The sequence below is a fragment of the Maniola hyperantus genome, chromosome 2, assembly GCF_902806685.2.
Source record: "Maniola hyperantus chromosome 2, iAphHyp1.2, whole genome shotgun sequence".
NCBI lineage: Eukaryota > Metazoa > Arthropoda > Insecta > Lepidoptera > Nymphalidae > Maniola > Maniola hyperantus.
The window spans coordinates 2,440,808-2,455,008 of record NC_048537.1 but is presented as its reverse complement, the minus strand read 5'-3'; the positions used below and the strand labels follow the sequence as shown (position 1 = coordinate 2,455,008).

At 38.3% G+C, this 14,201-nt stretch overlaps 1 protein-coding gene across 3 annotated transcripts in view; it reads right to left on the bottom strand.

The window, feature by feature from the left end:
* Positions 1-14,201, bottom strand: part of LOC117987228 (uncharacterized) — an 87,001-nt gene that overhangs the window by 47,498 nt on the left and 25,302 nt on the right. Inside the window, exon 2 of one of the 3 annotated variants that reach the window (XM_034974202.2) lies at positions 7,204-7,262. The exons of 1 other annotated variant lie outside the window; for it this stretch is intronic. The gene's annotated coding sequence lies outside the window, so the exon portion shown is untranslated. Of the gene's footprint in view, positions 1-1,184; positions 1,398-7,203; positions 7,263-14,201 lie in introns of those variants that run through there. One more of the 3 variants, XM_034974187.2, reaches the window with a different exon arrangement.

Genomic DNA, 14,201 nt, shown 5'->3' with positions numbered 1-14,201 from the left:
AAGGTCCGCTGTGGGCGGTCCCGTGCACGAATGTACCAGACTATCGGCCAGCAGGGAGAAGTGGCGAATGCTCGTGAGGAGTATAACATCTGCCCAAAAACCTCACTTAGTTATGACCACGATCACTCTGCCAAGAGTGTTACGAAGAAGAAGAAGAAGAAGATGAATTCTAACACAGATACAATGCTTGGTGATTAGCCGTTCATAATTCAGTAGTCAGATATCGTACCAGTACTCAGTAGGAATTCATGTTCTAGTAAGAAATATCTTTGTGTGAAAATGAAAAGACTTGCAAAGTAATAAGTTACAAGCGTTTTGAAATTGTAAGCCAATTTGGATGATTGATGTTTCGCAATGTTCCGCCAAATTAGATCTGTTACTGCAAAACAATAAACGCAAAAGAAACTTTTCCCATACGTGCAGTTATTACATTCGTTTCACATAAAAATAAACATAAATGTACGAAACATGAAACCGTAGTAATCTCGCCTACGGACCGTCTTCCCGATATGGTAAGCGAGATATTAAAACTTCATAATCGACTAGCTGATGCCCGCGACTTCGTACGCGTGGATTTAGGTTTTTAAAAATCCCGTAAGAACTCATTGATTGCCCGGGATAAAAAGTAGCATATGTCTTAACCATACCATTTATGAGCCGAAAACCGAAAGGTCGACGGTTCAAATCCCGCCCGTTGAACTATTGTCGTACCTACTCCTAGCACAAGCCTGACGCTTAATTGGAGAGGAAAGGGGAATATTAGTCATTTAATATGGCTAATATTCTTTAAAAAAAAAAAAAAATACCCATGCAAAAAATCACGTCGATCCATTGCTCTGATGACGTGATTGACAGACAAACCAACAAACAAACACACGCATTTCGCATTTGTAATAAGGGTACTGATGACATAAATGATGATAAATGCCAACTTTGTATATTGAGCTGTGCGTTGATAGATCAGTCAGTGAGTCAGTCAGCTTTTCCTTCCAGCTTACAAAATCTCAGTTTGGTATTGTTCAAATTAAAATTTATTTGACGGCCATTAACCATTTGAAGGGCAAAATAAACATGAACTTACCATTTATTTCAAAGTTGAAGTCGACGATTGTTTGTAGACAACAGAATATGGTGCTTGAAACGTCATTTCCTACAGGTAAATCAAACAAACCATACGAACGTACCTTGAGAAATATCAACAAGCTCAAATCTGCGGCAACCGGCGAGGCAGCGTCCAAATCACAGTTCAATCAAACTCGCAATACTCCACACACAAATGTTTATGTCACGGTGTTTAAACTCAGTTCATAACAATAACCCAACGATAGGTAAAAATTTACGGTACCAGAAACACGTCTGTATTCCGAGCGCGGCAAAACACGACTGGTCTGGTTTCGGATTCGGAATGGGCGGCGCGACGGAACACTCCGCAGGTTTTGCTTTCATCAATGAGCAAGGACCTGAACAAGTTTTCATTTACACTTTCATTGCTCAGTACCAGTTGGAAATATATTTTCTTTTTGGATCATTAAAAACAAATCATGCTTCGGTTATCAACTCTAAAGGGCTTTCGAGACGGTCAATCGGCTTAATGGTAAGCACGTACATTTTTGCATGTTGAAGTTTGAACGATAGGGAAAATTTACAGCATCAGAAACACGTCTGTATTCTGAGCGCGGCAAAACGCGACCGTTCTAGTTTTGGATTCGGAATGGCCGGCGCGACTGAACACTCCGCAGGTTTGCTTTCATCAATGAGCAAGGACCTGAACAAGTTTTCATTTACACTTTATTGCTCAGTACCAGTTGGAAATATATTTTCTTTTTGGATCATTAAAAACAAATCATGCCTCGGTTATCAACTCTAAAGGGCTTCCGAGACGGTCAAGCGGTTTGATTGGAAGCACGTAGATTTTTGCATGTTGAAGTTTAAACGGTTTCTAGTTTGCTTGAGTCAAGCAACTACCGTCGAGCCCCATGATTGATTCGATGCGGTGATATTTTTAACCGACTTCAAAAAAAGGAGGAGGTTCTCAATTCGTCGGAATCTTTTTTTAGCTTGACGCGTCGTTTGGACAATGTTTGAGAAATAAAAAACCAGCCAATTGCGAGTCAGGCTCGCGCAATGAGGGTTCCGTACTACAGTCGTATTTTTTCGACATTTTGCAGGATAATTCAAAAACTATGGATACATAAAATAAATAAAAATCTGTTTTAGAATGCACAGATGAAGACCTTTCATATGGATACCCCACTTGATATAGTTATCTCACTTCGAAAATTGAAAATACTAATTATTATTAGTTTATGACCACAAATTTTTTTTTGTGTGATGTAACCACAAATTCACATTTCAAATGTCAGCTATAAGAACTACCTACCTGCTAAATTTCATGATTCTAGGTCAACGGGAAGTACCCTGTAGGTTTCTTGACAGACAGACAGACAGACAACAAAGTGATCCTATAAGGGTTCCGTTTTTCCTTTTGAGGTACGGAACCCTAAAAAGAGCCTTTTTTGGCTCAAGCTGCTTGACGGGCATAGCAAAACAAAACTACGTGCTTGCCATCAAGCCATTTGACCGTCTCGAAAGCCTTTAGTATCGGTATCGTATGAACTCTACTCGTTTACTCGTAACCGGTTGCGAAGTAATTTATTACCGTACTTATAACAATTAATGCCCTGTTTAAAAAACTAGTTGCTGTCCAATATTGCTTTAGAAAAACTGATTTTGGTTAAATTATCATCATCATCATCATCCACCGATAGACGTCCACTGCTGGACATAGGTCTCTTGCAGGGACCTCCACACGCTACGGTCTTGCACCGCCGCCTGAATCCAGCGGCTCCCTGCGACTCGTCTGATGTCGTCCGTCCACTTAGTGAGGGGGTCTTTCAACACTGCGTCTTCTAGTGCGAGGTCGCCATTCCAGCACCATTGTTTAAATACCAAGACGCAATAGAATAGAAGTCAGCAATAAATCGATTTATAACGTCATTCTGACTGCAAATACATTTATCTCCGTCATAATATTATTTTGAAGATAATAGGCAAAATTTATCGATGTGATATTGATAAAAAAGACAAGAACATTCACTTCTAAGTAAAGTAACTGTGTATTTTAGAATTGAGGAGCTGGCGAACAGAATTGTATAAATAGATATACATGTATATATGGCGAAATGAACGAAATAAAATTTAAAAGCTGGGACAAATAACTGAATGAAAGCTGTTGCAACTTGCAACTCTATTGTAAAAAAGTATTATATCATATCAGCATCATAATCAGGACTCCTGATTATGATGCTGATATGATATGATGATACCTTTTTCTTTTTATTCAGGAGTGTAATTACAATGTTTTGTTCGCTAGCTCCTCATTTATAATTATTAACTTAATATATTATACAAAGAAATAATCTGAATATGAATCAAAAAATTTAAGGACAGGAAATAAGGTGTCGTTAATTTTCCTATACCCAAATGGTTATGCTGCATACAGCATACAGATTACAGATGCATAATACAAGTAAGGATTAAAACATAATTAAAATTCTTGCTGATTTTACGGAAGTAAACATAGTACATATTCAGGAAGTAGCTTGGTAGCCAAATACGGGAGAAGCCACACAAATCGTTTAGGTCAGAATTCCGAAGGGTCGACGTACGATTACACAAAGGGACCTCACGCACTACGTGGCCACGATCACGGTCAGTAGCCGCAACATCCAGGCAAAGCTGGCCGGTCGTTGTTGCCAAATGCGCGATTGGTACTTCATCATCATCAACCGATAGACGTCCACTGCTAGCCATAAGTCTCTTGTAGGGACCTGAATCCAGCGGCTCCCTGCGACACGTCTGATGTAGTCCGTCCACCTAGTGGGGAGTCTTCCGGTGCGAGGTCGCCATTCCAGCACTTTGGGACCCCAACGTCTATCGGTTTTACGAACTGTGTGCCCTGCCCATTGCCACTTCAGCTTCGCAACCCGTTGAGCTATGTCGGTCACTCTAGTTCTCCTACGGATCTCCTCATTTCTGATTTGATCACGTAGAGAAACTCCAAGCATAGCTCTCTCCATCGCCCGCTGAGTGACTCTGAGCTTTCTTATGAGCTTTCTCGGATCTATATGTCATCACTGGCAACACTCACTGTTCGAAGACTTTGGTCTTCAAGCACTGAGGAATTTTGGACAAGAAGACATCTCGAAGCTTCCTGAACGCTGCCCAACCGAGTTGGATTCGGCAGCTGACCTCTTTCTCGAAATTGGACCTACCCAAGGGTATCGATATCCAAGGGATGGGTACTTAGTGGATTATAATACTTTACATGGACGCGTGGTCGTGGCCGGGTAGTGCGCGAGGTCCTGGGTGTACTTAAATTTTACTTCGCACATTCTGGACTTAATGAATGACGAAGACGGAGTAACAAGAATGCTTACAAAGTTGTCGAGTCGAATTTCCAAGTAGTATCATATGAACAATTATTCTGCACCTACGCAAATAAATTTAAATAAAAATAACATAATAGGTAATGATAATAATATAGACGTGTCTTAACAGCGATTCATAGCGAGCAAATTATAATATCCATTGAATTAAATGTGAAGAAACAAAACTAAAATAGTGCTTATAGACTAGCGCTTGGCTGCAATCAGAACTGGTGGCAAGTGATGATGCAGCCTAAGATGCAGCGCGCCTGCCTAGAAGCTATGCTAATTCACTCTTGGTTTGAAGGTACCCATATTATAATTGGAGAGGAAAACTGATGCTGAAAGGGTGTTCCAAATCTTAGTGGTTCAAATTATAAATCGCTTCGTACGTATCCGCGGAATTTCGACTACGACTACAGACCTTGGCGATTCCTTGCGGTACGATAGTAGAAAGGTTAAGGAGGAGCCAGGTCAAAAAGTTCTTCGGCACACTCTTCGAAATATATCCTGTAAAATCCCGATAGACAGGCAAGTTTGCGCCGACGTTCCAAACTTTGAAGTTTAGAATTGACCAGCGCTTCGTCACCGATGAGTCTTCTAGCGCGACGGTCCACCGAATCCAATGCATCAATGTGATACTTGGCAGAGCCATCCCATAAATGGCTGCAGTACTCCATGCACGATCGAACTTGTGCGTGGTACAGGGTAAAAAGCTGTTCCGGCGTGAAGTACCGTTTGACTTTGTTGAGAAGTTTCTTGCCAACAGTTTTTGCTTTGGATTCGATATCGGGTAGCTACCGAGTTTGTTCAGAAAAAATTGTAAACTGGTCGCTTAGCGAAGTGTTTTTAAAACAACGGAGTCGTTTTTCAACGGAAGCTGTTTAATTTTAACAAGTCATCGTGGATCATCATTCACAGCTCATTATGTTTGAAAATGTTATGCTGCGTCATTTCCATGAACAAAACCAAGACTCGTTTTGTTCATACTTCAAAAAGTTTTTGGGCACATTCTCAGATTTTATATATCCTCTAGAATATCGATAGACAGGCAACTTTGTGCCGATGTTCCAAACTTTGAAGCTTAGAATTGACCAGCGCTTCGTTACCAATGAGGTAAATATAAAGGTACAGTGCGACAAGGCTCTCTTGGCACTTGAATGACATTGACAGGGGGGCGCTGTTGGAGAACAAAGGCTTAGAATATTCAAACAAGAACAAAGGGGACACTTGACGGCAACGTTAGTTCGGATTTACGCAAAAATACGCAATGACGCAGAGCAGTGTCAAACATACCACGAACCTCTCGTGACTAAAGTTCAAAGCAAAGTTCGTGAGACGCAATAAATTGAATATTTTTGTTCACTCCATAATTTACTATGCGGTCCTAGCTGGAAAAGGGGTGTGAGAGATTTTGGCGTATTGCTCCGTCCCTGACCTGTTGGCCTTGGTTACTTTAATGTGACCTATAGTGCTTTAAATTATGAGAGCTTTAGGCATGTCACGCGCAATAGAACAAAGGGACCGCTCCTGTAATTCTTGACGAAAAATGATTTTCATAAATTAACGGAGGAATAAATAAATGCGTACTTACATGATACTAGCTTATGTTCGCGACTTTGTCCGCGTAGACTACACAAATTTCAAACCCCTATTTCACCCCCTTAGGGGTTGAATTTTCAAAAATCCTTAGCGGATGTCTACGTCATAATAGCTATCTATAATTGCCAAATTTGCCAAATTTCAGCCCGATCCATCTCGTGGATTGAGCTGCGCGTTCATAGAACAGTCAGTTAGTCATCTTTTCCTTTTATATATTTAGAAGATTAAATCCGTATTTCTCTTAGGTAAAATACTTAACAAATATTATTTACAAAAACATAACACATTTGAGTGATAAATGGATTTTAGACTTTCTTTTTAGTTAGAACACCAGACCACTGCGCTGTACCAAATAGATGATGCTCGCGACTTGATTTAGATTTTTAAAAATCCTTGATTTTCCGGATTAGAGTCTCAATAAATATCCTATGTCCATCTTGGTGATGCAAGGTATCTCAATGCCGAATTTCTTCAATATAATAGACAGATAGATATTTTCGCATTTCTAATGTTAGCATGGATTGTAGCACTCATAACAACTGTATACAATTTCATCATAATTCTCGCAACTTGTTACAGTTTAAATACATTGTAGTGTTGAATTTTGCAAATAGGAAATTACGAAATCGATACATATACCAACTCGTAAAGTGATACATGCAGCCTAACAAATCAATTAGCTTGACATGTTAGTACAGTAGAAGTAGGTGAAAGAATCGGCCAAGTGCGAGTCAGACTCATGCACCTGGGGTTCCGTACTACAGAAGAAGTAAAACGGTAAGAATCACTTTTGTGAACGGACCGCAAAACTAACTTTGTTCGTAGAGGTTTATTGTTAATATCAAAATAACTATGCTAGTTAGAGCGTTGTTTTTATTTTTCCGGTAAAATAAAAATAATTAATTCTGACCTTCCTGACATTGACCATAATTATTTCTGATTTTTCGATTGGTAAATTTCGGAGATAAGGGGAGATATGCGTTTTAAGCAAAGCGAAAACATCGTGAGGAAACCTGTCTGAGAGTTCTCCATAGTGTTCTCAAAGGTGTGTGAAGTCTACCAATCCGCACTTGGCCAGCGTCGTACAAAAGTCTTTTCATACTGAGAAGAGACCCGTGCTCAATATTGGGCCGGCGATGGGTTGATGATGATGATGATGATGATGAAAACATACCTCTTTTCCAAAATCAGAAGAGAACACAGGTGGCGGGATCGCCCGCACGGCGCACGCACCTGTCGAAACAAATGATTCAATAAGTCCAATTGGTCCGATCGAGTTAACTATACCTAGTCGATACGATAACTTTCTCCGTCGGATAGGAAATTAATTCACAAAAGTGAAAGACCTCGTGTGCGGTACGTAAAACATCCAGAGCATACCTACACATTATACTCTGTTCCCCTATACTTTTCACTTTTGACATATACGCGCCTGTCAAATATTTGTCTTGACAGTATCATATAAATTTGTAGAGTTGTTAGCGCGGCGATGCACCGTAAGTTTGAGCAGTTTATGTTATAGTACGCGGCCAAAAGTGATGAACATCGATCTTTAAAAAGAGACATCAGATTTGAAGCGCACTGTCTCGGTCGTTGAGGCCCACAAAGCGTCATACGGGTATGAGTGACAGAAAAAACGCTCTACAAAGATGAAATGTCATTCTAAAGGCTTCGGCCGCGTACTGTACACAGATTGCTCGACCAGTCGTTTCCAACTGGAGCAAAATAAATAAAATAAAAATCTTTTATTATTCCTAACATTTATTATATTATATATATAAATCCAATTTTAAATAATAATACAAAACAATTAAAGTTTTTTTCTTAATATTAATTACAAATTATCGCTGGAAATTTTACTTATATATTACCTATATTTGACGCCTGCCAGTGTATGTGAAGCCTCGAGGCTTTGCTACAAGTTTTATAACTGTCGTAAACTGTGTCAGTAATGGACGGACTATACCTACACTCGCATATTATGTCCAACAATACAACTTCCTGAGCATCGCCGCATAACAAGTCTTATTTACATAAATGAATAGTCATTTACCTATATTTCAACATTTTTTTACTAATGTACATTTTGTTAGACATAACTGTTGTAAATAAAAAACAAACACCTTTTATAGGAAGTCTGATTGAATGATGAATAGTTAAATATTTAAAATTAACATTAGCGGCTGGATCTTGCTCTAATAACTTTATTAGGGTACCGTACCCCAAAAAGAAAAACGGGACCCTTATAGGATCACTTTGTTGTCTGTCTGTCTGTCTGTCGGTCTGTCAAGAACCCTACAGGGTACTTCCCGTTGACCTAGAATCATGAAATTTGGCACGTAGGTAGGCCTTATAGCAGACATTTGAGGAAAAATCTGAAATTAGGCTTACATCACACAAAAAATATAAACTGTGGTCATGAACTAATAATTAGAATTTTCAGTTTTAGGAGTAAGGTAACTATATCAAGTGGGGTACCATATGAAAGGGCTTTACTTGTACATTCTAAAACATATTTATTTTTATTTTTATGCATCATAGTTTTTGAATTATCGTGCAAAATGTCGATAAAATACTATTGTACTACGGAACCCTCAGTGCGCGAGTCTGATTCGCACTTGGCCGGTTTTTTGATGTCGCATGTCCATCTAGTTAGTATTGGGTCAAACTGCGCTTTCCAACACTGAGGTTGTAACTGACCTAATGTTAAGGTGACGCTGGATGCACGTCCGAACTGCTCGGTCCACGTGGGTAACCTGTATGCTATTTCACCTAACATTGTGATAGAAAGAGATAGACTCAGTGATGAGCAGTGCAGCGAGTGCATGCGCTCACACTAGCGTCCGGATATATTGATGATGGCACACAGATAGTTGGACAGATGTCACCGATGAATTTTTGTAAATATATGATTTATGAAGGAACTACTTATTTCAATTATTATTGTATAAGATTTTATGGAAGAGCGGGGTCGCCTGCCACGAGTACTCGTAGCAATACTAAAACAGTTACTGGGATGGTCCCAATTACTACGCACTATGTGAAATTGTTTTACCTACTGAAATAAATATTTTTTAATTTTTTTTTGAATGATAATGATTACCTACTTATCTTTTGATGAATACTATAAAATCTCACTTACATACATACCTATTAGGTAACTACTGCCTCAGCGTGTATAAACAACTCGTATATATTATAGAAATCCATACTTCTATGAAGTGTCTGTCTGTAATTTCGAAATAACTACCGCAAGCTCATAATATTGTTATTTGAACTGTACCATAACAGCTGAATCAAACGTTTTTAAAAACTGTCTGTTTGAACGGGCTAATCTTCGGAACGGCAGAACCTATTTTGACGGGACTTTTACAGACAAGTAGAGGATTAACAAAGGATACTTTTTTAACCGAGTTTTAAAAAAGGAGTTGTGTTTTTCTACCTATGTACACAGAAATCTCCGAGATTTCTGAACCGATTTGGTTATTTTTTTTAATTGATAAAGAAACTTTGCAACATTGTCCTATATAAAATGTTATTTTATATAGGACACACAGGATTTCAACTCCTCAATCCTGATGCTGCAGGGGACATGACCACCAAAACTTATGGGATTTTGAAACTGTCGGTTATAAATTGATATTGGAGGTAGGTACCTATATCTACCAAGTAAAGACTATCATTGAATTCGAAGACCCACTTCTCGACCCTGATGCTGTACCTAAGGAATTGCATTGCTAAATCGTGGTGATCCCACGGAATTTTAAATGAATCATCGCCCACGCCCGTTCGGTACCCTCATTCCGCACATTGTTTTGATTAGTCAGTCCACCAATCACAACAAAGCATTCTCCCCTGTCCCCCGCCAACATTTTACGATTTTGTTTTCATGTAAAACCTTGTATATGCGTACTCTAGGAGTTGAATTCTCTGTGCTGGCGGATTACCTATTAGGAACACATGATTACACATTCGTTTGTCTGTGAAAATAACTTTTGTTGCCTACACTTATCTATTAGTAGCGACTAAAAACTATATATACTATCTACTTGTACAAAACAAAACAAAAGTCAAAATAAATTCCACTTTGATCTCAAAAATGAAAATTTTATTTTTATAAGTAGGAAGTAGGTACAATTCAATTTCCCTCTAAAAGCCCACTACACACATAAACACAATATGTATCATTTTCTGTTTCAACAGTCACATTAGATGTATCATTCGACGCAGAACTATTGAAGCTCTCCATTTCATTTCTGGAATTAATAAACATACAATCAACATAATTATATTGTGAGTATTATCTATATAGAATGTATGCAAAAAACATAGCATAACAACTTACAAGTATGGTATGGTAGACCTTTCAATATTTAGTACAGAATTGAATGTTGCAGCATCATGTTGGATTTCAGTGGTACGTATATTGGGCACATTCATTTTATTTTCCTTGTTTTCTTCTAAAAGGAATGTCTTGAGTCACTAAAATACAACATAATTCAGCATTGACAAATCTGACAACAAATAGTAAATCTCTATATTATATAAAAATGAATCGCTGAATGTGTTGCTGATCGCAAATCTCGAGAACAGCTGCACCGATTTCGCTAATTATTTTTGATAATATTCCTTGAAGTACGGGGATGGTTCTTATGGAGAGAATTTTTTTTAAAAAGTCCTGAAAAAGAATCGACTGTAGGCGGTGCGAAGTTCGTCGGGGCAGCTAGTAACATAATAATTATATTATCCTAATCCTAATCTAAATATATAAAAGAAAAAGGTGACTGACTGACTGACTGACTGACTGACTGACTGACTGACTGATCTATCAACGCACAGCTCAAAATACTGGACGGATCGTGCTGAAATTTGGCATGCAGATAGCTATTATGACGCAGGCATCCACTAAGAAGGGATTTTTGAAAATTCAACTCTGGAGGGGGTGAAATAGGGGTTCGAAATTTTGTGTAGCCCACGCGGACGAAGTCGCGAGCATAAGCTAGTCTATAATATAAAAATGAATCACTAAATGTCATCGCAAATCTCGAGAACAACTGAACCGATTTCGCTAATTCTTTTTTTAAATTAGGTATTCCTTGAAGTACGAGGATGGTTCTTACCGAGAGAAAAATTTAAAAAATTTGAATCGACTGTTAGGCCGTAGGCGGAACGAAGTTCGCCAGGGCAGCTAGTGGAATTATAAATGTGAAAGTGTAGATGTTTGGATGTTTGTTACTCAATCACGCAAAAAAGGCTGAACGGATTTGAATGAAATTTAGAATTCTTAACTGGATTAACACATAGGCTACTTTTTATCCCGGAAAATCAAAGAGTTCCCGCGGGATTTTGAAAAATGTGAAATCCACGCGGACGAAGTCGCGGGCATTAGCTAGTATCTAAATAATATCAACTTACAAACACAGTGTCAAATTTTCAGAAGCTGGCTCTAAATGGTACGGTGTGATAGCATCATAATCTAATTCAATTCGATTTTTTGCTTTGTCGTTTCCTTGTCAAAGAAAATCCTGTGATCCACTAAAATAGAAGTATAATATATAAGTATTTATTAAAATAAATAAATGTCATCATCAAATTCACCATCCTGGAGAACCTTGAAAACGACACTCGCGTCTATTTTTTATAAAAAGTGCTGGCCCGCCATCTTAGATTAAAAAATTAATGTCATTATCAAAACCAGCATCCTGGAAAACCTGAAAACGACACCCATTTCTATTTTTTGTGAAAAGTGCATGTCTGCTATTTTGGATTTGAAAATAAATGTCATTATCAAATTCAGCATCCCGGAAAAGTACATATTCAGTCAAATAAAATTCCCGTCGAGTCACATTGTTACTCACGTCGGGTGTGACTCACGGGAATAACCCCGAAAAAGTAATGGCATTATCATCACAAGATAATATTATGGTTTGGAAAGATTCTGATGAATTTTAATAGATCTCTTCTTTGCAAGGGATTTGCTTTTGCGAGTCTAAACCGTTTCTTTTTCCTCTTCCGCCAATCCATTTTTGTTTCTGTTACATGAAAACTCAAGTATATAATTAAATTGTCTAAGCACACAATATGACCTACATACTTATATTTGTAACTAGATGATACACGCGACTTCGTCCGCGAGGATATAGTGGTTTTTTAATCCCACGAGAACTCTTTCAAAAGCGATCACTATTTCAAATTTCAGCCAAATCCGTCTTGTACTTTTTGCGTGAAAGGGTAACAAACCTATACACACACACACGCAGATACAAAATTTCGCCTTTATAATATAAGTGTGATTTGACAACCCTGACTTTCGGAATTCGGATAAGTCCAAATTATATTTTATTACTAGTTGATGCCCGCAACTTCGTCCGCGTGGAATTAGGTTTTTAAAAATCCCGTGGGAACTCTTTGATTTTCCGGGATAAAAAGTAGCCTATGTGTTAATTTAGGGTATACCCTAAATTTAATTATATACCAATACGTGCAATTTATAATTTAAAACCGCGCGATTCCCTACGAGAGATATTTAAGGAAATAGGTATTCTTACAGTAGCTTCCCAATATATTTACAATAATATAATTTTTGTACGACAAAACATTCACAGTTACAAAAAAATCAGTGATCTCCATGATAGGCAAACTAGAAACAAAAATAAGCTAGCTACTCCTGCGCTCCGCCTCTGGAAGGTGCGAAAGTCATTTGTGGGAATGAGTGTAATATTTTATAATAAAATTCCACAAGCAATTTTAGACTTGCCTTTACACAAGTTTAAAAAATGTGTTAAAAGTATGCTCCTAAAAAAAGCATATTATACAGTCGCAGACTATGTAAACGATAAAAAAGCTTGGATTTGACTCGCTCCAGCAATGCACGGGGGTGCAATGGCTTGTATAGTACGGTATAATAACATTGTAAATTGAAAAATTAAAAAGAGCAACCGCCGAGTTTCTTGCTGGTTCTTCTCGGTAGGAACGGCATTCCGAACCAGTGGTAAATTAAACCTGACTATTCATAAGCACTTTTAAAAAGTTTACATGAATAAAAAAACATTCTATTCTATTCTATTCTATTCTATTCTAATTAACACTTTTATCTATCTCCATTCCCAATTTCATCCAAAACCGTTCAGCCGTTTTTGTGTGATTGAGTAACAAACATCCAAACATCCACACACACACACATCACTACACCTATTATAAATGTGAAAGTGTGTTTGTTTGTTGGTTCGTTGGTTTGTCCTTCAATCACGTCGCAACAGAGCAACGGATCGAAGTGATTTTTTGCATGGGTATGGTTGACCTGGAGAGTGACATAGGCTACTTTTTATCCCGGAAAATCAAAGAGTTTCCACGGGATTTTTAAAAATCTAATTCCACGCGTACGAAGTCGCGGGCATCACCTCATCATCATCATGATCAACCCATCGCCGGCTCACTACAGAGCACGGGTCTCCTCTCAGAGTGAGAAGGGTTTTGGCCATAGTCTACCACGCTGGCCATGTGCGGATTGGTAGAATTCACACACCTTTGAGAACATTATGGAGAACTCGGCATGCAGGTTTCCTCACGATGTTTTCCTTTACCGTTAAAGCAAGTGATATTTAATTAATTAAAACGCGTATAACTCCGAAAAGTTAGAGGTGCGTGCCCGGGATCGAACCCCCCGACCTCCGTTTAGAAGGCGGACGTCCTAACCACTAGGCTATCATAGCTTCACCTAGTTTATAATATTAGTAGGATATATGTAAACTACTACCACCAGCTGTCGATACGATGCATTCTAAAATAAATCGACCGACCGACCGACAGACCGACCGGCCAAGTACGAGTCAGACTCGCGCCCCGAGGTTTCCGTACTACAATAGTAAAATGTTTATCTCTAAATCTCTGTTTAGAGATAAGCATTTACAATGTAACTTAATTTATTACTACTATGTAACTAGAATTTCGGTACATATAAAAATGAATCGCTAAATGTGTTGCTGATCGCAAATCTCGAGAACAGCTGAACCGATTTCGCTAATTCTTTTTTTATAATATTCCTTGAAGTACGAATATGGTTCTTACGGAGAGAAAATTTTTAAAAAATTCCTGAAAAGAATCGACTGTTAGGCGGTACGAAGCTCGCCGGGGCAGCTAGTGAAAAATAAAAATAAATAAATAGGTAAATAG